The sequence below is a fragment of the Equus caballus genome, chromosome 17, assembly GCF_041296265.1.
Source record: "Equus caballus isolate H_3958 breed thoroughbred chromosome 17, TB-T2T, whole genome shotgun sequence".
NCBI lineage: Eukaryota > Metazoa > Chordata > Mammalia > Perissodactyla > Equidae > Equus > Equus caballus.
The window spans coordinates 36,544,510-36,566,940 of record NC_091700.1 but is presented as its reverse complement, the minus strand read 5'-3'; the positions used below and the strand labels follow the sequence as shown (position 1 = coordinate 36,566,940).

Genomic DNA, 22,431 nt, shown 5'->3' with positions numbered 1-22,431 from the left:
GATGATGCTGGGAGCACAGGAATCCTGTCAGAGGTGACCACAGTGAGGAAAAAACATTCTGAGCAGGCCAAGTTTCCTGGCAGACTTTCTTCAGCTTCCCTTCTTGAATTTGCTAGACACGAGGAAGGGCATTTGTTTTCTATGAATTTTATTTTTCCTCTCCGTTCTCCTGAAGCCCTGGTCTGAGCTGGCTTCTTAGCATATTTGGAAATGTCAACAGGTGGAGACTGAGGACTGAGGAGGAGGAAGAAATTTTCTTGTACCTTCTAGGTTCTTCTGGTTGGTCTACGAATTAAATTGACATGAGACCGACTAACAGGAGAAAATCAAATTTAATTTCATATGTACAGGAACCCCACATACATGAGAGGTTCAGAGACAAAAAGTTAAAATGAGGCATATATGCCATCTTGAGCTAAGGAATGGGATAGGGACCTGAGGCTTCAGAGGGAAGGAGAGTAATTCACAGGACGATAAGATGAACAGATGTTCAGTAATCAGAGGTTTGCCCTGCCATACAGATAGGTCATAGAAATTTATTTCTGGTAATAACTCTCGTTATAGGCAAGGCCCCCAATTTAAATTCTTTAAGGGAGAGGGAAAAGTTTCTCTTGAGCCCACAGGGTCTCGATTTCCTTTCGCTCAAAATATTCCACATGCCAAAATGACACATCTTGGGGAGGCCTGTTCTGAATCCCTTCAGAACAGAGGCATTATGTCTGTCTTATGTCTTTCCCCAAGATTCCCAGGTAGCTGCCCTAGCTGGGCAGGAGAACACAGCTCTTCAGCAATTCATTCTATAACAGTTCAAAGGTGTGTGCATACTCACTTCCAGTTTGTAAAAAATATTATAGAGATACATATCATATAGATATATGTTATATGAGATTTATAATTATTTATAGATTATATATATGTGCTAATGTATTACTGACACTATAAAATATACACTACAAACTAAAAAAAGATGAGATAAAAAATAAATTCAAATAGAAGTTTAAATACTTTCTCTCCACACCCCACTGAATCATCTGTGTATCACGCTAGTGGTTTTTGCTCTGTACCATCTAAGAGGAGACGGGAAAGTCCTGTGAAATGGGAGAAGAGGCTGTTGGCATTTAGAACACCTACATGTGGCAGGCGCTGTGCTCCACTCGGGAACTTGACTGGAATTCCCCATCCTGTTTGTCCACTCTACAACGCTCTCCCAAAACATTTAAACACAAGTCGAGGTTTTCTCCATTTGTAGGGTAGAGGAGAAAAATAGCTTTTTCCTCTACTCTTTTAAGTTCTCAACCAGGACCCCTGTAACAAAAGACAGATTAACAAGACAAAAGCATACAGATTTATTTAATATAAGTTTTATATGACATGAGAGCCTTCATGAGGAAATCAAGACGTGAAGAACTCAGTTAAAGCTGAGTGTTTTTATGCCAGGTTTGATGAAGAGCGGGGAGTCATGGGAAGATAAGATAGAACAAAGCATATGAGCTGAGTGTCGTAAACTGGGGGAAAGTTAACAAGACCTGCTTGTTCAAATTCCTTCTGTGTCCCTCCAGTGTCTTCTTCGGAGATAAAGCTGTTCCTTTCCTCCAGGTACAGGGAGGGCACCTCTCACGTGTGGGTTTTATGACCTGCTTCAGGGGAAAGTCCTTCCTGCACGTGCCATTTCTCACATTCCTTCAGCTTGAAATATTCAATATGCCAAGGTGCCACATTTTGGAGGAATGTGTCCTGAACCCCGTGAGAAACCAAAGCTGAGCGATCCAGCCAAGATTCAGGATCCTTCTCTGAAGTGTTCCCAGGACACCATTTCTCAGCCGGTTCCTATCAAAGTGCCAGCGGGTGTTTGTTACCAGGATACTAACTCCCATACGGACTTTAAGGGTAAGACAGCCCAGAATGGGGAAGTCAGTGTCTTTGCCAAGTGTCTCTGTGCACATGGCCATGAAAGTTTGGGAGCTAGTTTCCTGGCTCACCTGACGGGGGAAGAAAAGGACCCTGGAGCTTTTTCTTGCTCCTCCAAGAAAAGACATGGTTGATAAGGCTTCTCATTTTCCAGCCCACACTGCTTCCTATCGGTGCACCCTGCCCTAGGAAAGGTGTGTGCCTGGGAAGTGCCGGCATCACTGGCCAGGTAGATGCACCTTGCCCTCCTCTCACACACCCACACTGCCAACACACACAAGCACATGCTTGCACTCATGCCTACAGATGCACGGGCACACACACATGCATGTACATACACCTTGGGCACAAGGTTCTCTCCTCCAGCTGCCTGTGCCTTAAGGCAGAGAGGTGAGGAGGAGGAAGACTCCAGGGTTTCATATTTCTGATAGATGGAGCCTGGCTTGGGTGTTGGAGCAAAAGCCGAGACACTGGAGTTCTGGCCGGCCTCCCTCCAAGAACACCCACAGCTCTGAAAGCTCAGTCAATAGTCCATTGTTTGCTGGGAAATTAAGAAGATAAGGGAGTAGAGGAACTTAGTCTAAAATGCTAAGAGGCAGGCAGCTACTATCTCAGATCTTCAGCAGCCAGGCTCCTGCCAAAGTGTTTGCCATTCAAAGGCAGATTGTGCCTGCAGATTTGAAATTCACATTCCAGAGTCGCTCCCCCCACCCCTCTCTCCCACCCCTCCACTTCCCAGAGCCCTGCCTTCTAGCATCCTTTTTCCCTCTCTCCCTGCTCTCCATTCCTCTTTTTTCCTCTCTCCACTTGTAGTGCTTCAGCTGCCCTGCCCTGGGGGATCCAGTTCTACTGCGGAGCTCCTGGGGGTCCTGGATGGGCTGGACCCTGATCCTTCTGGACAGCTGAGATCTAACAGGTGTGCGATCCTTCACTGAAGCCCAAGGAAAGCAGATGACCTTGGGCAAGTTAATCCACCTCACTGGGCCTCACACCCATAAAGCCAAAAGGCTCTGTTTTTATATATCTATAAAAGAAATTTTAAGCACTAGGCTAGATGTTGTCAAGGGTCCCTTCCAGCTTTCAGGAGCTATTCCATATCTTTCTGAAACCCAGGAAGGAAGGTTGTCAGGAGTCCATTCTGAGTCAGAGGCCAGCCTTGACTTCGTAATGAGGATTTGGAATCAATTTTCCAAATGGAACTAAACCAGTAGCCTGCTCACTGGCATAAAGCCTTCTCACCCTGGATGGAAGGAGAGTTGGTCACAAGGCCATTTGTAGCTCACAAAAATTCCCACCAACTCAGTAATCTACAGCACCAACCACACAGAGCCTAAATTTAGCTTCCCTGAAAAGAAAACTTACTTTACCAAAAATTATATTTGGAAGTCTTTGTGAGATAGACTGATTCTCCCAAATCAGTTCAGAACCAGGCAAAAAATCCTTGGTCTGAGAATTAGGAGGCAAATGAAATTGTGAGGATTAAGGAGCAAAGTGAATATGCCTTAAGTATTCACTAAGCAAGTGAATATCCCTTTGATTTCTCTCACAAGACCCAAGATGGTGGAGAGACAAAAGGGAGGGCCAGGGGTGGTCTGAAGCCACCTCAAAGGGCTCACAGAGGTAGGGATGGTCTCTACTCAATTCTTCCATCATTGCTGAAAAACCGAAGGTGCCGATCGTGTCAGGATCCAGAGAGAAGTAACAGAAGGAGTAAATACGCTGAGCCAGGAAAAAGCCTGGTGCTCTAAATGCAGAAAGGCCAGAGTGGCTCAAGCAAAGTGAATGGAAGGACGATGGAACGAGGCTGAGATGAGAGAGGCCAGCAGGCCCAGATCCTGTGGGGTTCTGAGGCTCAGGGGAGGGGTTCGGGAGTGCGTGTGCAAACACACAAGGGTGTGCGTGTGTGTGTGTGTGTGTGTGTGTGTGTGTGTGTGTTTTGAGAGAAAGGAATGAACGTGATCTGACGTGTTTAAAAGGTCGCTCTTGGGGATAAGGGTGACCAATTACGAGACCATAAAATAAACCAGGCAGGAGGTAAAGATGACTTGGGTTAGGGTAGTGTTAAAAGATAAACTGAGGCAAATTTAAAATTTTAAGAGTTTATTTGAGCAAAATTCGATTATTCGAATCAGGCATCAGCAAACAGGGAGTAGTCAGGAGCACTCCACCGCCAGGCACTGAGGAGAGACCTACCGAGAGAAGGCGGGAGCAAACCAAGGAAATCATTGGCTCAGCTCAAAGCCTAGCTGGCTGTTTGTGATTGGTTGTCCTTAGCGTTTCATTTTTGTAACCTTGAGCCATTTACGGGCTCAGATTTGGGTTTGCTGATATAGGCCACCACAGCATGACAGCCCCCTCAGTCTAGTGGCCTCTGGTTTAATTAATTTAACAGTAGCTACAGTGGGAGAGGTGCCAAGGGGGCCTATTTGGGCAATAGCATGAAAGTAGGTAACAACATTATGTTGTATATTTGAAAGTTGCTAAGAGAGTAAATCTTAAAACTTCCTATCACAAGGCAAAAAAATTTGTACCTCTGTGGTGTGATGGATGTTAACTAAACCTATTGTGTTGATCATTTTGCAATATATACATATGTCAGATCATTATGCTGTACACTTAAAGCCAATACAATGTTATGTGTCAATTATATCTCAATAAAATTGGAAAAAAATTTAAAATAAAATAATTTCTAAAAGAAAGTAGAGGGGTTAGCTTGGTGGTGTAATGGATAAGTTCACACGCTCCACTCCAGCAGCCTGGGCTTTACAGGTTTGGATCCCAGGAGGAGACCTAGCACCACTCATCAAGCCATGCTGTGGCAGCATCCCACAGAAAATAGAGGAAGATGGGCACAGATGCTAGCTCAGCAACAATCTTCCTCTAGCAAAAAGAGGAAAATTGGCAACAGCTGTTAGCTCAGGGCCAATCTTCCTCACAAAAAAAAAACAAAGAAAGAAAGAAAGAAAGTAGAGCCAGTAAAACTTGCTAAAGGATTGGATTTGGAGGAGAGAAAGAGAGGAACAAAGGAGACGTTTGGGTGTGGGGTCTGAACAACTGGGTGGAGGAGGGACAACAGACTGAGGGGGGAGACAGGGCACTGAGTCAGGATCATGAGTCACGAGTTGTTTTGCACCTGTTACCCATCCAGGTGGAAGGGTCAATACACAAGTCTGGGGCTCAGGGGAGGCGGCTAGGCTGCAGCTTCACCCAAAAGTGCTGTAGTATACGAGGGAGAGGATAGGAGGAGGGGAAACAGAGTCACAGAACTGAAGAAATGTTGTAGAATGAAGAGTAGAAGGCAGAGAAGTGAGAGATTCTCTATGGGACGGGAGTATAATCACAGAGGGATTTTTATGGAAGTCAGTTGTAAGTCTTAGTAGGTTTGAATGGATATTCTGATTTTTTTTTTTTTTTGGTCATTACTAAAACGGAAATGTGAGAAGGTGCCTTAAATTCTTATTAACAACTCCTTTCTGGCTCTCATATCACAGAAGAGGGTCACAGAGAATGTTTTATTAACAATGCACATTCCTGGGCCCTACCTTAGACCCACTGAATTAGAGTCTGAGGGCTGGGGCCCAAGAATCAGCATTTTCAACGAGCTTTCCAGGTAGTTGTTTTTAACACCAAAAGAACAAATGCCTTGCCCCTGCCAAACTCTCACAGGGAAGAGGAGGTGCAGGAGAAGGGTTCAAAACCAGAAGAAGAAATGGGAGACACACAGCACCCACTCCATCATTTTGCCACCAGCCAATGTTGAGTATGTGCCATGTGCCAGGCACCATACTAAACACCACACAAGCATCATTCCTTTTCACGCTATGTCATTCAGTAAGCTAACCACTGTTACCGGTCCCATGTCACCTTTGAAGCAGCAGAGTCAAAAAGGAATTAAATAATTTATCCAAGAAGATGTCGTGTATACATACAATGGAATACTACTCAGCCATAAAAAAAGACAAGATCATGCCATTTACGACAATGTGGATGGACCTTAAGGGTATTCTGCTAAGCGAAATAAGCCAGACAGAGAAAGACAAATACTGTATGATTTCACTTACATGTGGAAGATAAACAAACAAACACATGGATAAGGAACAGATTAGTGGTTACCAGAGGAGAAGGGAGTAGGGGGGAGGGCGAAAGGGGCACATGTGTATGGTGACAGAAAAAAACCAGACTATTGATGGTGAACATGATGCAATCTATACAGAAGCTGAAATATAATAACGTACATCTGAAATTTACACAATGTTATAAACCAATATGACCTCAATAAAATAATTTTTAAAACTAAATAAGTACATAATAATTTATCCAACAAGATCCAGCAAGAAAGTGATGGAGGTGATATTTGAACCCAGGTCTTCTGGCTCCAGAGCACTTAACCAACACTCAATGCTGCCAAACCAATGACACCACTTATTTTCCCCAAAGGAGCAATGTGGGTTTCTCTGAGTTTTGATGTTGGTAGAGGACGTGAGGGCCAGCTGACTGCAGCATCAGGAGCCCGATGATGGCCAGAATGGATTTGGCTGATCTATACCCTCATTCAGGGGTAGCTTAGATGGATAGGTTGGTGTTTCTGAATCACCAAGCTGGAGGTGGTGGGGCCAAGTGGAGGTCCATGGTCCCAAGGAGAGAGGGAAAAGCAGTGATTTCACCAAAGCCTCCTTGCCCATTATCCTGGAGACACTCAGGCCAAATGGCCCCCAAGCTTCTAGGACAATTACAGGTGAAATGGTTGAACCCACCGATTGCAAAGGCCTTTCTGGGCCTGAATTCATACTTAAAGACTAGCACTGCTCTGTAAAGAATAGCGTGACCACGGAAGAGCCAGAAGAGGCTGAGAGGGAGAGAAAGGAGTACCTAGACACTCCAATCTCCCACTATAGGGTCATCTCCTCTGCTACCGCCTCCCTTTAGAGACTAAGTTCAATGATGACTTAAACTATAAATGAGGGACTTTGTCTTCAAAATTTCCCAGTTATAGTATCTAGGAGACTATAATATCTGAGAAGAGACCTCACACTGGATTAAAATAGCAGCTAATATATGTTCAGCACTTACTGTGCCTCAGGCACTGTTCTAAGTGCTTTCTACATATTATGACAGCAACCCTGTGAGGGGAGTTCTATTACCATCCCTATTTTTCAGATGCGGAAACTGAGACACAGAAAGGTTAAGTAAATCACCTGAGGACCATGGGGTAGAAAATGGCAGAGCAGGGATGTGAATCCTGCAATCTGATAATGCTCATAACTACTACTCCATACTGCATCTTGCTTGCCACCATGATCAGTGTTAGGGATTTCCTGAAGACCTGTGTTGAGAAGGATCTGAGGCCGTATCTTAGCTCAGAAAAGAACACCTGATCAATCCAGAAGAATGTCCCTGAGGGCTGGATCCCCACTGTTTGTAAAGATGTCACAGGCCAACCAGGACATAGCAATCAGATGGAGTGGCTCACTGAGCAAGCTCTGCCAAATCTCAATAGACTCAGAATCTTCCAGAAACAGACCTAGATATCAGACAGGTGTCCAAAGATGAGTAAATAATTGCAGGCTGACTAATACATCCTCAGTGTAGACTGTAATGCCAGTAGCAGGTCTTGGGGAACCTTTAACACAGAAAGTTATCTTCAGAGGCCGCCCCCCCCCCCACCCCCGCCTTCCTAGGCTCCTTCTCCCTTCTGTGGCAACCTCTCTTAGCACCCACATCCAACATATTCCTTCACTCCCCCTACCCTCGGTCAAAGCGAAATACCCCTCCCAGGCACTTTCACCCAAAGGAAGGCATGTCTAACTATGAAACTCAGGTGCCAGTCAATCCTGGTTAGAGCCACCATTTGTTAGGCATTTGTTTAATGTGCTAACCACTGTACAAATACTATTTCACTTAATCCTCACAACATTGCCAACTCCAGGCTTCACCTCACTTGGCCACCAGCAGCCTTAGGCACAGCTGAAGACTCTCCCTTTGAACTTTTTCTTCACTTGGCTTCCCTGATCCCACCAATCTTGCTTTCCCTCCTAGCCAACTGGCTGCTCTTGTGCTAGTTCCGCCTTATCTCTCTGACCCCTACATGTCGGAGTGACCCAGGGCACAGGTCTCTTCTCTTCTGCAGCTACATCGCCCCATATGTGATGTCATGTGATGGCTTTATTTTCTGCATCCATCTATCACCTTCCCGATTTCATTCTCTGAGTCCCAATCTCTTATTTCCAACTTCCAACTTAATGTCTCCACTTACACGTTGAACAGGCATTTCACAGGGCTAAAACAGAACACTTGACGCCCTATCTGCTCCCTCGGTATACAAGTCCATTCCTGCAGTTTCTCCGACAAAAAAATACCTGAAGTCATCCTTGACTTCTTTTTTTTCATCCCACATCCAACATGTTAGAAATCTTGTCAACTCCATCGTTAAAACAGAGCCAGAATCAACCACTTCCTACCGTCTCCACTGATGAATCCTGCCCTAAGACTCCATCACCTGTCCTAACTAGTCTTCCTGCTAAGACTTCTCACAACTCGGTCTATTCTCAACTCAGAAGCCAGAGGAATCCTTTAAAATCTAAATCAAAGGGTAGCACTGCTCTGTTCGAAACCCTCCAATGGTTTCTGAGCTGGTTCCAAAGTCTTTACCACAGCCTAGAATACTTCATGTGGCTCCCAGACAGCTCTCTGTCCGCAAATCCTACGGCTCTCCCTGCCATCCCGCTCCAGCTACTTTCCTCCTAGCTGGAGTCTTTGCACTGTCCCCTCTGCAAGGAAGAGTCTTCCCCCAGGTCTCCGCCCAGCTCTCGCAGTTCATTCAGGTGTCAAAGGCCCCTCATCAGACAGACTTCTCATGACCACGCTTCCTAAAATAGCAACCATGGCGGGCACAGACTCATCCACACACCCACACGCATCACCGTCGCTCTCTGTTCCATCACTCCACTTGGATTTTTTCCATATCATTTATCCCACCTGGCATATTTTGAACTTATTGGCTGATTGTTGTTGTTGCTGTTTATTTTTTATCCTATTCCATTTGCATATAAGCTACATGAAAGTAGAGACTTTGTATCCACAGCATCCAGAATAGAGAATGCCATATAGGAAGCTTTCAACAAATAACTATTGAGTAAATGAACAATTGTACAGATGAGGAAACTCAGGGTCAGAGAGTTTAAGTAATTTTCCTAAGTTCCTACAGTGGGAAAGTGGCAGAGATGGCATTCTAACCCAGGTCTGTCTAACTCTGCCTCTAAGAAATCACGACACATAGGGGAACCCTGATAAATCACTCCTGATCCATTAAATACAAATGCTTGGAGATATCAAACAGCATGCTTAAGGCCCCAAATAGTTATCATAACTTCCGGAGAGACTTCACCAGAGACACTCTACCTTAACGGACTGGTGAGAGCAAGTGCTTCTCACCCGCCACTTCTGTGTTACTTCAACATCAAAAAGTATGTCCTCACATGGTCCTTCTCTGAAATGCCTGGAATTAAACAAAGCAGGCGCAGCCCCTGCCCTTTGGAAGCTCAGCAATCTAGAACAAACACTGATGCCCACAGGGCTGGTCTCATGAGCTGGCAACCACATGGTCTGATTTTAGAGGCCAGGAAAGCTTAGTCCAAAAATATCCACCCCTCCCAAATGCCGCAGCGCCCAGAATTCCACCATTAGAGAGATATTTCTGGAGGTTAAGCACTGTCTCTGATTCTGAGTCACTTTGCTTTAGGTATATATTTTTTTAAGACAGTACATAGTTGTGTTTAGGCTTTTTGAAATAAGTGAGTTGATCTCACTTATATTTATTATTATATTTATCATAATGCTATTATCTTAATTTTTTTCACTTTTAATGCTTCATTTATATTTCCTTTGTTTTCTTTAACTGTGTACTCTGAATTTGAGTCCTAGAAGTGGTCAACCTTTTCAATTTTAAATGAGATGCTTAAATTTCTATGTCTCAATTAGCTTCAGAAATCAAGTAGTATCCATTATGTTCCAATTAAGAAAGGTGAGAAAATTTATGATCTTATAATTCTTCCCATTTCCTTTCCACCTAACACAGCCCTCCCAATAAACATAAGCTTCTTGTTATTGTTATCGGATTTTTCCTTCCTTATGGCTATATTATTATCTTTATTTTTTTTTAATATTTGGTAATTGCTGGGTTTTTCTTTCCTTTCATGGACTTCTTTTAAATGCAATAAGTATCTGGAAGAGGCCGCAGTTCTCAGACAGCAAAATCTTTGGATGAATTAAGTGCTCAAAGTGCTTTCATTCATGCAGAAGGAACCCCTAGCTGGCAGGACTCGAAGAGGAAGGGGGCAGGGAAAACACAAAAGGGAAATTGGATGGAGGATGGGGAAATACACGGAAGGCAAATCTTACCCACCTCTTCGTTTTGCCTTTTGACAAACATAGAAACAAGGAGAAAACATAATGTAAAGTAAACAAATGTTCCCAGAAGGCACCAAGCCGGCTGATGCTCTCTTGGTGTAAAAGAGGACAGAGGTAAGACACAACTGTGTGCGGCATCAAAGGTTGGCCCAGCGGGGGATGGCGGGGGAGGAGGAGGAGAAGCTGAACTTCCCAGGGAGTCCTGCAGACCTGCTCCCTGACATCACAGGCTTCAGAGTGCTCTCCCAGCTCCCTACCCCACCCCACGTCACGTCCTGTCCACACACAGTCTGCCCGCCTCTCATTGTAGAACGGGGCCCTGCACACAAAAACAACTGCCTCATGCTCATTCCAGGCTCGATTCTTTCTGAAACGGCCCTGGGTTTCTTTATCTCAACCCCTTGTGAGAACACAGGAAACCCTGCTTCCCCAATCCTGAAATATCTGCTCAGGAAGGAAGGTATATCGTCTTTCCAGGGCCTCTGTTTTGCTTGTGAACCACTTCGATAGGCGGCTTTGTAAACGCACCGCAAAAGCAAACCAGCGCACACCTTCCTTGTAAACGGCATGTTGGAAAGATAATGTCCAAATCCATTTAAACAATGAGGGAAAAGTTAGCTCATAAAACCAGGTACAAACTTTGTACCAACTGGACCAAACACAGTACTGGAGAGGACTTTTGTTATTGTTTTATTTAGCTTAGTTTGTTGATTTTTCTTTTTGGCTTACTAAGAATCATTCCGGAGAAAAATCATTCATTTTCTTCTTCGATATTCTTGCCGTACAAGGGTATAATTTGTTAATTCACCTCGCATCAGGTCCAAATGAAATTCACTTTTTCACGCTTTAGAGAAAACATACAAACCTCCAGCTAGTTCAATGATAGTTTATGATCAATTTTTATAAATAAATAGGCTAAGTCAAGACATCCTAAGAGAATAATAATAACTGAATTAGAGAGCTATCATGCTCGCTATTAAAAGACTTTGTTTAAAAATGTTTGCCAGAGAAGAAGGGTAGGAGGGGCCCCTGGGATTGCTTCATGGCCTCAGAATTCTGTGTTTCTATAAGCAGAAGGGGTATCTTTGCTTGACAATGTTTTCTGGGCCATCACCCATGATTTCTAAGCTGGACCCAGGTCTTAATCATGCTCCCACGAGCCTCAGATGACCTTTGTTTCAGAGCTGATGACAAACCCACCTTGCTGGGAAAAATTGTCGGCTGAGGTCTGGAAATGAATTTTTTAAAACAAAGCCATGTCCTGAAGTCACCAAATTCCAAGGCGATTTCTCTGTCTATTCCTAAGGACCCATCACCACAGACGTGAGGTGTTATTTGTATACCAAATACGGCAGTGCACCTAAAAAAATAAAAATAAAAAGCCGATGAGCGCTCTTTGCCTCTGACCTCTAAAAGCATCCATTGGGCAGCGTCTGGATTCTTACACACCGAGCCTGAGAACAGTTTCCGCCTCCTCCAGCGCCGTCCACCCGGGCCCCTTCTGCTCCGCCCCGCCGCCTGGCCCTGCTCCCTCCCGTTGCCCACCCAAGTGGCGCAGCTCGAGTGTCCTCCGGCTCACACCGTGCCTCTTGAACGGCTCCCCGAGGATGTAGCCATTGAGGAGCGCGAACAAAAAGACCTTTTACAGGCTCTCCCAGGCGCGGCGAGAGCGAGGCGCCTTTGAGGAGCCTGCCAAGGAGGGCGAAGGCCTGGCTTTGAAAACGCTTCTCCAGTTTGCTGACTCGTGGGACTTGGCGAGCCCAGGGGACAGCGCTGCGGGGAAGGAGCCCCCGACGGGCCTCCCTGGCGGCGCCCCCCTGCCCTTTTCATCGGGCACCCTGCGAGGGGCCGGCGGCAGAGCCCGGTGAACGAGGACTATTTGTCGGGCCCCCTCCTGGCACTGCAGCCCATGTATCAGGACGCACGCCTCCTGACTGCTAACTAATGGCAGAGAAAGGACAGCGGTTTTGCGCCCTGTCACCTGGAAAGCCCGTCTAAGCGGCTGTTCTGTCCTTCTGGTCTCTCCCCCTGGGCCCACCTGGCCCAAAGTTCCGCCTCTGTGGGACACGCAGAAGTGGCCAGGCAAGGACGAGGATCAGTCCGAGTGGAAAAAGTCAGAAGAGGAAGCAGTGAAACTCCACCGACCACAGGAGACGGTTCTCCTTTGCTCTGGGGCAGCAGTCAGGCCCGTGATTCAGCACAAAAACCACCCCAAGGCAGCCCCAGCCATGTCTGGTTCTGAGCAATTTCTTTGTGTTCACTCAGCTTTTCCTTCTGTAAAATAGGCCTAAGAGACACGGGCCCATGGGAGTTGCTCAATAAAGCCCTATTGTTTAGTCAGTCGACAAACTGCAAGTCTGAGTCCTAAATACGTCACCCACTGACCACTGGGGATGGGTGAATAATGAGAGCGAGGACGTGAGGGCAGCCTCCTCCCCCATCTGTTTATTTTTCCTGCCTGAGTCTAAAATGGCTTCAAGCCCTGGACTCACAGCAGTCATGCCTCTTCCTGTGGCAGCCAGAAAGGGGGCAGAGGACAGTGCTACTCAAGGTCGTTTGAAGGAGGCGAGGACCTACCTACCACAAAGGGCCGTTGTGAAAATGCAGACGCCCAGGAGCAAGGAGCGAGGACAAGACTCCCACTCAGGAGGCACCCCTTGCTGGGACTTTAGGAGCAAAAACAAAGAATGGTCACCTACAGAAGGCAGAGACACAGTGAATTAGAAGGCGGCACGCCCTCCAGGTGGAAGAATTAAACACCCTCTCTGCGCAGACAAGTTAGGACAGGGGTGCCTGTGTAGGTAATCGGGTAGGACCCGCGCCCCTTTCTCCCAGCCTGGGGTTGCAGGGGTGGGTAGCCCTGTCTGGAGGTCAGCCCCAATGCACACCCCCCTACACCCTCCGGGCACCCTCTTCCTCCCTCCCAGGCCCTGATTTTAACAGCTCTATTGCTTGCCAGGGAACTGTGGAGGCCGCTCCGGAGCCTTCTCCAGGTGCAGGAAGCAACACCAGAGCATCTTCTTAAGAAGTAAACAGTGTCGCCTAAATTAGCTCTATTTTTTTTTTCTGAACGGCTTTGAAGTGGCAGATTCTAGGGAAACCCCCAATACCCTTTAAGGGGGAGATCAAGCACTGCAGCGTGTTGCAGCGAGGTTACTAAAGCCGTTCACAGGCCTAGGGGCTCGCCGTAAAGGTGCAGTCAACACGCAGGCGTGCCGGTGAATGAGCACAGCCCTCATCCTCTGGGAGCATACCCTCCAGTGCCTTGGAGGGACCAACAGCATAATGCACAGGCCGAGGGAAGTAAAGAGATGCAGAGTAAGCACTGACAGGCACAGAGGAGGGAGCAATACATTTATTTTAGGAGAACCAAAGAAGGCTTCACAGAGAAGGCTTCCGAGGATAGGTGGGATTTGCATGACTAGAGGAGCCAGGTTGAGGGAAAAGCATTAGCAAAACTAGGAGTCAGGAGAGCTGTGGTGTGGCCGGAGCACAGGGTGGAAGGAGTGGGTGAGGCTAGAGGCCAGCTGGGCCAACCCTGGGAGGCCTGAGAACAAGGAGGGGTCAGAACTCGGCCAAAGTAGGGGAGGGGGTTATAATTCAACCTCTATCTTAGGATAACTCTGACAACACGAGGAAGTCAGACCATAGAGACTAAAGATATTAAAATCATCTAGAAGACTTGCAATGACCCAGGAAGGATGCTGAGGCATGATGGCCAGGCGAGTGGGGACGCAAAGGAGGAAGTAGGGAGGAGGACAGGGAGAAGGGGACACCAATCTGAATCTGAAATAGTGAACACAGGAGTGAGAGCAGGTTTAGAAGAACAAGGCTGAATTCAGTTAAGGAGAAGCCCAGTTTGAGATGCTAACAACTCAGTCTTGTAGAAATGTCTAGCAATTAACTAACCATTTAGCTAGTTTTAAAACTGAAAGGCAAAGAAATTGGTAGTGAACCAGGGAGGTGTGCAAGAGTCCCTGGCTTGTTGGATGGCTGTGGTAGTGATGAGGTCAGGGCAGCCGTTCTCAGACCTCAAGGGCATCAGCATCGCCTGGGGTGCGTGGTACCAAGGCAGATGGCTTGAGCTCGCCCCCAGTGGTCGTTGAGTGTTTGGCGTCAGTGCCTACAGAAGGGACACTGATGCCAGTTACTTGGTTAAAAAAATTAAAAGTCAAGGACATTCCTTTAAACTTTTAACTCTTTTCTCATTAACTAACTAGAATATCTTCATCTGTTTACCTTTTAACGAAATAATCTCTCTTAATGATTAACTGCAGTTAATTCCCATTGGCCGGCAGAAAGGTCAGTGAAATTAGCCTCAGGAGAAACCACCTAAGATGGCGAAGACTATTTTGTCAGAGGTGGGAGGAGATGGAGAAACAGAGATAAGAGGTGGTAGGAGGGCATGGCTACGTGCGAAGAATGGTGGTCTGAGCATTGCTATCAAAAACGGCTTAGCGGTCATGGGTGGTCACTACAAAATGTTGTGAGGAGCCAATAGATTCTGTCCTTCTCCTCAGGAAAGGAGTATGGGCTTCCTGCCAGCCTCACGCGGCCTACCCCAGATAAGGCCCAAGTGGGCCATGTGTGCTCCTGGCCCAGCCTATCTCAGCAGAAGGCCACTGAAGGCTTTGCTGCTGTTAACCTTTGACCCCTCGACCTGTGTGACCTGTGCATTTCAAAGTTGACCAAGACTTGTTAAAGTGTCACATGAAGAAAAGACAACAAGGCCTGACAGGAAAACATAAGAAATGCAAAGTCAACCTTGAAATCCTACCTGTGCTCAAAAAGGACTATCCCAACCCAAACGAGCTTGGAATCCAAGGCCAGTTTTCACAAAGCTTCAAATATTGGCATTTAATATGAAGCGTCATTCAGAAAGAAATGACAAAGGAAAACACGTGCATCTTAAAAGCTGATTAGCAAAGGGCCAAAGAAGGGGAGAAAGAAGGAGGACATATTTTCCTTTTATCTGAAACCTAGACTAGGCCTGAACCCAACCGCCCTATCCCCAGCAACCCTGTCTGCACAGGGAGTGACCAACCATCCCAGGTTGCCTGGACGCGCCTGGTTTTAGCAGTGAAAATCCCAGGAACCCCCTCCATTGGTTAGTCACCCCGGGTCCCCATCTTGGGAGACTCAGGGACCCAGTGCCAGGCCGATGTGCTATGAAAATGTGGGACTGGGAATGAGACAGACTCCTGGTTCTGTCAACTCCTGGCTTGCCACTTACTAGATGTGGGTCCCAGCACAGACCCCGTAATTTCTCTGAGCTTCAGGTCCCTCACTCTAAAAATGGGGCTTAAAAAAGCTGCTTCCTGGTATTGGTTGCAAGGATTGATGTGTAAAGGAACACGAAGCACGCACTCTGGGTTACACGTGAGCTTTCAACCAGCGTGCGATGTGAGCTATCTACCGGTAATGGAGCCAGCAGGTTTGCCCCCGGGTGTGGCCCGTGCTGGGAGGGAGGCAGAGGTGTGGACCGTTGTTGCTTCCCCTGGCAAACGTGCAGTCCCTGTCACACGTGGCCCCAGCGTCCCAGGGTGCCAGGGTCCCGACAGGAGGCCAGAGCTTGCTCGGGGCCCGTGGGAGGGAGATCTCTGGTGATGCTCAAGAGCACTGAGCAGGCACACAGCCGTCATGTGAGAAAGCCACATCCCCAGGCCACCATGTCTTGCTCCTGCGTGCCGAGTGGCGAGGCTGGAGGCAGGGAACAGCCACGGAGAGAAGCAAGCTGCCAGCGTTTCTAAGTGCTCGATGACGATGAATTCCCTCCTGTGGGGAACAGTCCGAAGCACACTGAGCGACAGCAGCCACGTGCATCTGGCCCACAGCCGTCCTTCCGAGGCCTCCCCGAGCTCTGGGTTTTCATGGGAACGGCTGGGTCTTCTCATCAGTGAGTGACAACGGGGCACGCAGTCTCAGTGAGGTGGGGCACGGGCCCCCTCAGAGGGGCTCGAGGCAGAGGACGCTGCCCCCAGCGCTGTGGCAATAGCAAGAAGATGAAATAAGACCCTTGATTTTCAAAGATTCTGTGAGGGTCCTTGAACTGCTCTGCTCACTTTTTCAGCGGCTGTGTGGCATTTACAGGCGAGTGACAGAGAGGCAGGAAGCACAGAGGCTCATGCAGATGCAAGAGTTTTGTTCACTCCAAGTATTAATTGAGCTCCTACTATGTAGCAGCCTTTCAGTTACACTCTGTGCTTTGCTCCTCACAGCAGAGATGCCCACACGGCAGCCTTGGCTGCTCTCTCCCCACAGCTCCTCCTCTGGCTCCACTCAGAAGGGGCACACGAAAGCCCCTTTGGACTAAGTGCGGTTATTATAAGGTGTGGTCCCCTAGACACTGCCCTCTCTCTATCTTGACAATACGACTTCCTGTGATATTACTGATTACCTCCTGTCATCTCAGTAACAAAGGCTGATACCTGGGGCTGTTTTTTTTCTCCTCTCGGCAATATGCTTGACATTTAATGCATCATCAAAAAGTTTCTGAGGTTTTGGGGCTAAAACTCTGAGAGTATTACTTCCTGTCCCGGCAGCAGCTCAGGTTCCCTGAGCAGCCCGAGGCTGTGAAGTAGGGCTGCTGCTCTGCTCTGACTTCACCAGATGGTCCCATGGACTCCAAGGCTAGCCAAGAACCCAGCCCACCCTCAGTGAACCCTCTCAAGGGCTGAGAAATGTGCTCCAGACCTGAAACCAAGGGCCACTGGTTCCTGTCCCGAGCTCTGTCCCTTAGTTCTACAGTCCTTGAGCAAGTCACTTAACCTCTCAGCTGCTCAGATCAGTAGCATTGCAACGTTGTGCAAAATGGTCCCCAGAGCCTGGTCTGGCATCCAGTCCTCTGATCTCCAAGTATGGACTTGAACTGTCCTCAGACCAACGGGGTGACCTGCAGTGAAGCCTTCAGCAAAAGCACTCATTTTTCCTAGAGGTAAGAAGATTATTAGCTTGGTCTTTCCAAAAACCCTCCCCAATGGCCTAGCACCAAGGAAATTTGCTGGACCTGCTCCGTGAGAGCTGGAATTTGCACCCAGCAACGCAGAAAAGCATTCACCATTTCATAACTCTTCATTCCTTCCACAGGATTCGTGGTGCACGTGCTCTTGGTCAGCTCCAGTGCTAGGCTCAGGGGTACAAGGATGAAGATAGCAAAGCCCATGTCCTCTGGGATATCATGTGAGCCAACAACTTCCCTCAGGGTAGTGCTGAGGAAGGGCTCAGGGGCACAGGAACAGAGCCTCGAATTATCCCGAGTGATTGGAGAGACGGGCAGGGAAGGAGCCAACACTGGAGCTGACTCAGGATCTAGCAACAGTTGAGCAGTTACACATTCCAGGCAAACGCAGCAGAAGCACCAAGGCCACAGCCCCAAGACAGGGGAGGGCAGCTAACGCCAGGCAGTCCCGCAGGACTGGGCTGAGCGCACATGGGCAGCGCTGGAAACCAGGCCTGAGGCTTCAATGTCTGCTGAGAAGTGTGGCTCGTACTCATTCAGGTTTTCAATTGGGGGAGCACAGTATAAGCTGTGTAGCCTAAAAGTCAGGGGCACTGATTTGGGGGGTCACCCAGACCTCAGATGAATCCCTGCTCTTTCTAATGGTGTAACCTCTGCTGAAATGCTTCATCTTTCTAAGCCTCCACTGCCTCATCTGTAAAATGGCATAACAACGATACCCACCCCATAGGATTGTCACGAGGGTTACACAGAATAATAAACGTGGGGTGTTGAGCACCATGCCTGGCGTTCAGTTACAGCTGCCGAGAGGTGAGGTCTGGATCTGTGCTTTTAGATGATTGGTCCAGCGCCGTTGGTTGGACAGGTTGGACGGGAGTCAGACGGGGGCAGGGATGAATCCAAATGCACATGTGCACACCCACCAACTACTTGAGGGTGGGGTAAACTCCATACCACACAGAAGACGTGATTTAACTGGAAGGTGCAAGAGGGGAAGAGTCGGAAAACGGCTCACAGGGGAGGCGACATGGGAAATGGATCCTGTGAAGAGGAGAAACGAGGAGAGAACAAGACAGATAAGGAACAGAAGCAGGAAAGTCCAAGGTGTGCAGGAGCAATGAGAAGAATCCAGAGCCAGGGGCCCATGGGGGAGGGGCGGGGAGGAAGGCCTCTGTGGGTCCACACTCAGGAAGCACACATGACACGACCACCGTGCGTGCGGGGGCCAGGGCTCTCGCTATCATGGTGAGTCGGGCCAGCTCCTGCGTCAGGCCCTGAAGGCCACACTGAGGAATGTGGAGTTTATTCAGTAGGTGGCAAGGAGCCTACTCCTGTATTAGAATTATCCATTTCCCGTCCAGTGATGCACAAAAAGTTTTCAAGAAGGGAGGGAGACTGCAGTAGAAGTGTTCCCACCCCCCTCCCGGGCTCTCCTGTGTTCAAGGGCAATGAAGCGAGTCCCTTCATGCTCCATTATAACCAAGGCAGTGTCCTTTCTCTCCCTTGTGCACTCAAGTTAATAAGAATAGCTGGTTCAGCTCTGTTTGAAGTGCTTTGACTGTCTTTACTCATGTGATCCTTGTAAGAGGATCGATATTATTATTATTCTCCCACTTTGTGGATGAGGAAACAAGACACCAAGCCATTAAGGAACTTACCCAAGGTCACCAGACTAGTAAGGGACAAGTGGGCCGTCCAGCACAAAAGCCTAAAGGAAAAGGACTGGAGGTTTCTCTGCAAACACCTGAGAAGGTCCCAGCACACAAGTGGCCAGCGTACCCCATGGGGAAGTCACGTTTCATGTGAGGCCTCTTGGGGACAGGGCGGTCAAAGGAAAGGTGAGGCTCACTACTCCAGGTGGGCACAAAACACTTGAGCTTTGTCTCACCTCCCTCCACTTCCCTTCACGGAGGAAAGTCTGGCTCACATGGGACTGAACATTGCGCCTCACCTAGAGAGAGGGCACGGAGCCTAGAGCGGGTTGGATTGGAATCAGAGATTGCTTCTGGGGGGCCCTATAGGCATGGGGATGACAGACGATGGGAAACGGTAGAACACGGTGATCATCAGCTGTGAGCCAGCCTCCTCTCCCATCCCTACAATGAACCCCGGAGAAAGGCACGCTGTGGGGCCGCTCAAGGAGAGATGCTGGGTCTGGGCGGACTGAGCTTTTTCCTTCCCCCACGGACCAGTGTCTTCCACCTCCACCTTCTGTTCTTAGCCCTGTGCTGTTCTTCCTTAAGATAGCAGTCCTGCCTGCCCTATGCCAACACAGAAGTTGTGTGCAGAAATGAAGGATGTCACTCAGATGGAGTTCCTCATGGTTATCTGATGAATTTGCAGATGAGAAGGATATTCGCGCAAATCTGAGGAGACATCAGATGGAAAGGGAGAGGCTTGAAGTGAAAAGACCAAATTCTAACTCAGCCTGGAAGTGGAGAAGGGAAAAAAGAGATTAAACAGTGATTCGGTGAAAACCATTAACAGAGTCTGTGCCACACACTTCAAGTCTGTTAGCTCATTTATCACCTCCATTTTACACATGAGGAACCAGACACTAAGAGCCACTTCCCTGGCAACTGGATTAGCCAGAGCATGAACCAGGAGCTGTCTGATTCTGAAGCGCATTTCTCCCCCGCCACCCTGCCGTGTGGAAGGTCCTTTCCCAACATTTAATTATTTTCTGCCCAAGAATAGGAAGGCATCAGCACATCTGCTTCCTAACCCACGCAGACAAGAAACAACCCAGAACGTGTGTGCCAGGGACAGGAGCTCTTAGAAACAGCCCCTATCGCCACACCTTCGCTCCCTCCCCTTCTCCATCACCCTCCCTGGGCGCCTGACCAGGAGCAACCTTCCTCCCAAACCTTGCCCTCTTTAGACGAGCAGAGGACCACAAACAACAGGCTTCCTTGCCTCTGTGCCGACTGAGAAAGGAGCAGCGACCTCTCTGCTTTGTCTCCAATCACCCAAGCCTCTGGCAAATCCAACTTCTTCTGACAAAGGCAGCCAGAAGTCATCCCTGCCGAAGAAGCACTTAGGATATTAATGGTGGCAGCAAGGTACAGCAGCTATGCAAGACCCGGGGAGGAAGCCAGACACACTCTATTGGAAACCTAACTCTGTGTAAGAGACCAACTTCCCCCGGGGGTCCCCTGGGGAGTCATTAAATTTTTGTGTCTTCATTTCCTCCAAGGTAGAAAAGGTAATCATTCTCATCCACCTCACCACAGTGCTGTAAGTAGGAATAACTAATTAACGCCAACGAAGCACTTTAAAAGTAAAAAGCACTTTACAATAATTAACGTGGCTTCTGCTTTCATCTCCTGCAGCCTCATAAAAAGAAGCGAGGTCCCAGATAGCTTCAGATGGCTAGAAGCAGGCACGGGCAGCCAGCTTTCCCGAGGAGGTACAAGGGCGGCTCTGTCAGGGCCATCAAAGTTGTCTCGGGGCTCCCGGCCGCTGGAGACTGTTCCACACTGACAACTGCAAATCCATTTGCATCCACTTAGCTTTCTAGAGACCGAGGCATTTTTCAGTTACAGCAAACAACACATGAATGTGAAGCTCCGAGCAGGGAGCACAGGACGAAAAGGACTGGCGAGTCTCTGGGGCTCCTGCTGACTTGTCTTGAAAAATCAAAATGAACTTTTTTCTTCAAAGACTTTGCTTTTATTCATTGTCATTATAAAAACAGTCAAGTCCTTGAGGCCTGCAGCTGCAGTGAAAGCGTACAAAATGGGCTTTCTGCAAAACACACACACGCATACACACGAATGTAACAATGCTGTGACACTCTTCTTGTGAGCACCAGGCAACAGGGGAATCTGGGTTTGGAGTCCAACCTTCACCTCCATTGCGCAAATTTTGCCAAAGAGGATGTGTTGGTCCCCTCCCCCAAAAAAGGCACCTCCTTTATGAGGATGTTCATATCTGGTGAGGGGCCTTACAGAAGGGGCCTCACAAAAGTGTCTTTAATTATGCAAAATGCCAGACCTTGAAGGATTGCACCCCCTCTGTCAGCTGTGGCTGCCCTCCAAGATGTAACAGAGGTTTCGTCAGTGCATCATAGAGCCTGCTAGAGATGGGGGTTGGAGGTTGTTAACCTGGTTTATTAGTCTAATCCTTCAGGTCCATATGGTCAAAGGGCTTCTGTGGGCCGGGCTGAGAACCACCATGCACAATGGTGTTTCTTAAGAAAGTACGCTCTGATTTCCACGTGTCTCCCTTGGGGTCTGGAATGCAAGGCATTCGTAAGAAGGAAACGGCCCTGAAATATTAGACAATTTTTCCCATTATTTCAGAGGTGAGGAATGTGGTTATCTTGAATTTCCTCTGGATAGATGGTGTTCCTTTTCTCCTTCTCCCCCTTCTTCCTCCTTTCCTTCCTCCACATCACTTTATTAGCTGATAAACCATTGGTGGGTCACATGGACATCCCAGAAGGAAGTTAGGGATAAGCTTTACCCACTACTCCCCAGGGGCAGCGGACTGGGGGTGGATGGCTGGCGCGTGGTCCTGACTTGGGCACCACGTGGAAATGGAGAGGCAGGAAGGAGTAGAAGCAAGACTAGGCCTCAGGGCAACCTGGTGGAGCCCCTCAAATCAGTTTCCTTAGCAAGGAAACTTCTAGAGCCCTTTCTTATCAAGAAAGTGATGAGCAGTCAGTCCTTGGGGAGCCAGACTGTTGCAGAGACAGAAGACTGAAAAAGAGAGAGGCTCAGCCCCCCGTGGACGAGGTCAGTGGACAGTAAGTTTACTCGACAGCGCAGTTTGGATTGGCTCGAGTGAGCGGAGAATGCAGAGCACACCAAAGGCAGAAATCATTTGTTTGATGGGAAAGATGAAAAGGCCACGGTCCCTTCTCCACGGGAGAATGAATTCCTTCCCTGAGAGCCATGTGACGTACCTCCAGAGCCCCCTGCCAGGTGCCAGTCCCAAGGGAGGGCTCCCAGGTGGTAGCTCTGGGGGGAGAGGGGGGGTCAGGCAGGGACCTCTCAAGTCTGGGTATCCCAGCCACATGCCAGAGCTCCCTGCAGGAGACCCTCACGGAGCCTCCCCTCTGAGCGTGTGAAGGCGGGAAGAGAGGGAGAGGCAGCAGAAACACTGTCTTCTACCGTGATGAGTCGTGTGCAGAGGTGAGGCTGGAGACCACACCA

The 22,431-nt window shown here is 48.2% G+C and overlaps 2 long non-coding RNA genes across 2 annotated transcripts in view; both read right to left on the bottom strand.

The window, feature by feature from the left end:
* Positions 1-9,494, bottom strand: part of LOC138918506 (uncharacterized) — a 92,400-nt gene extending 82,906 nt beyond the window's left edge. Inside the window, exon 1 of the long non-coding RNA XR_011427948.1 lies at positions 9,384-9,494. This is a non-coding gene — a long non-coding RNA (uncharacterized lncRNA). The remainder of the gene's footprint in view (positions 1-9,383) is intronic.
* Positions 9,495-10,981: 1,487 nt separating this feature from the next.
* LOC138918505 (uncharacterized) lies at positions 10,982-12,574 on the bottom strand. Its single transcript, XR_011427947.1, has 3 exons — positions 12,296-12,574; positions 11,515-11,674; positions 10,982-11,158 (listed from the first exon to the last, which is right to left on the bottom strand). It is a non-coding gene; the product is annotated as an uncharacterized lncRNA (long non-coding RNA).
* Positions 12,575-22,431: the final 9,857 nt, after the last annotated feature.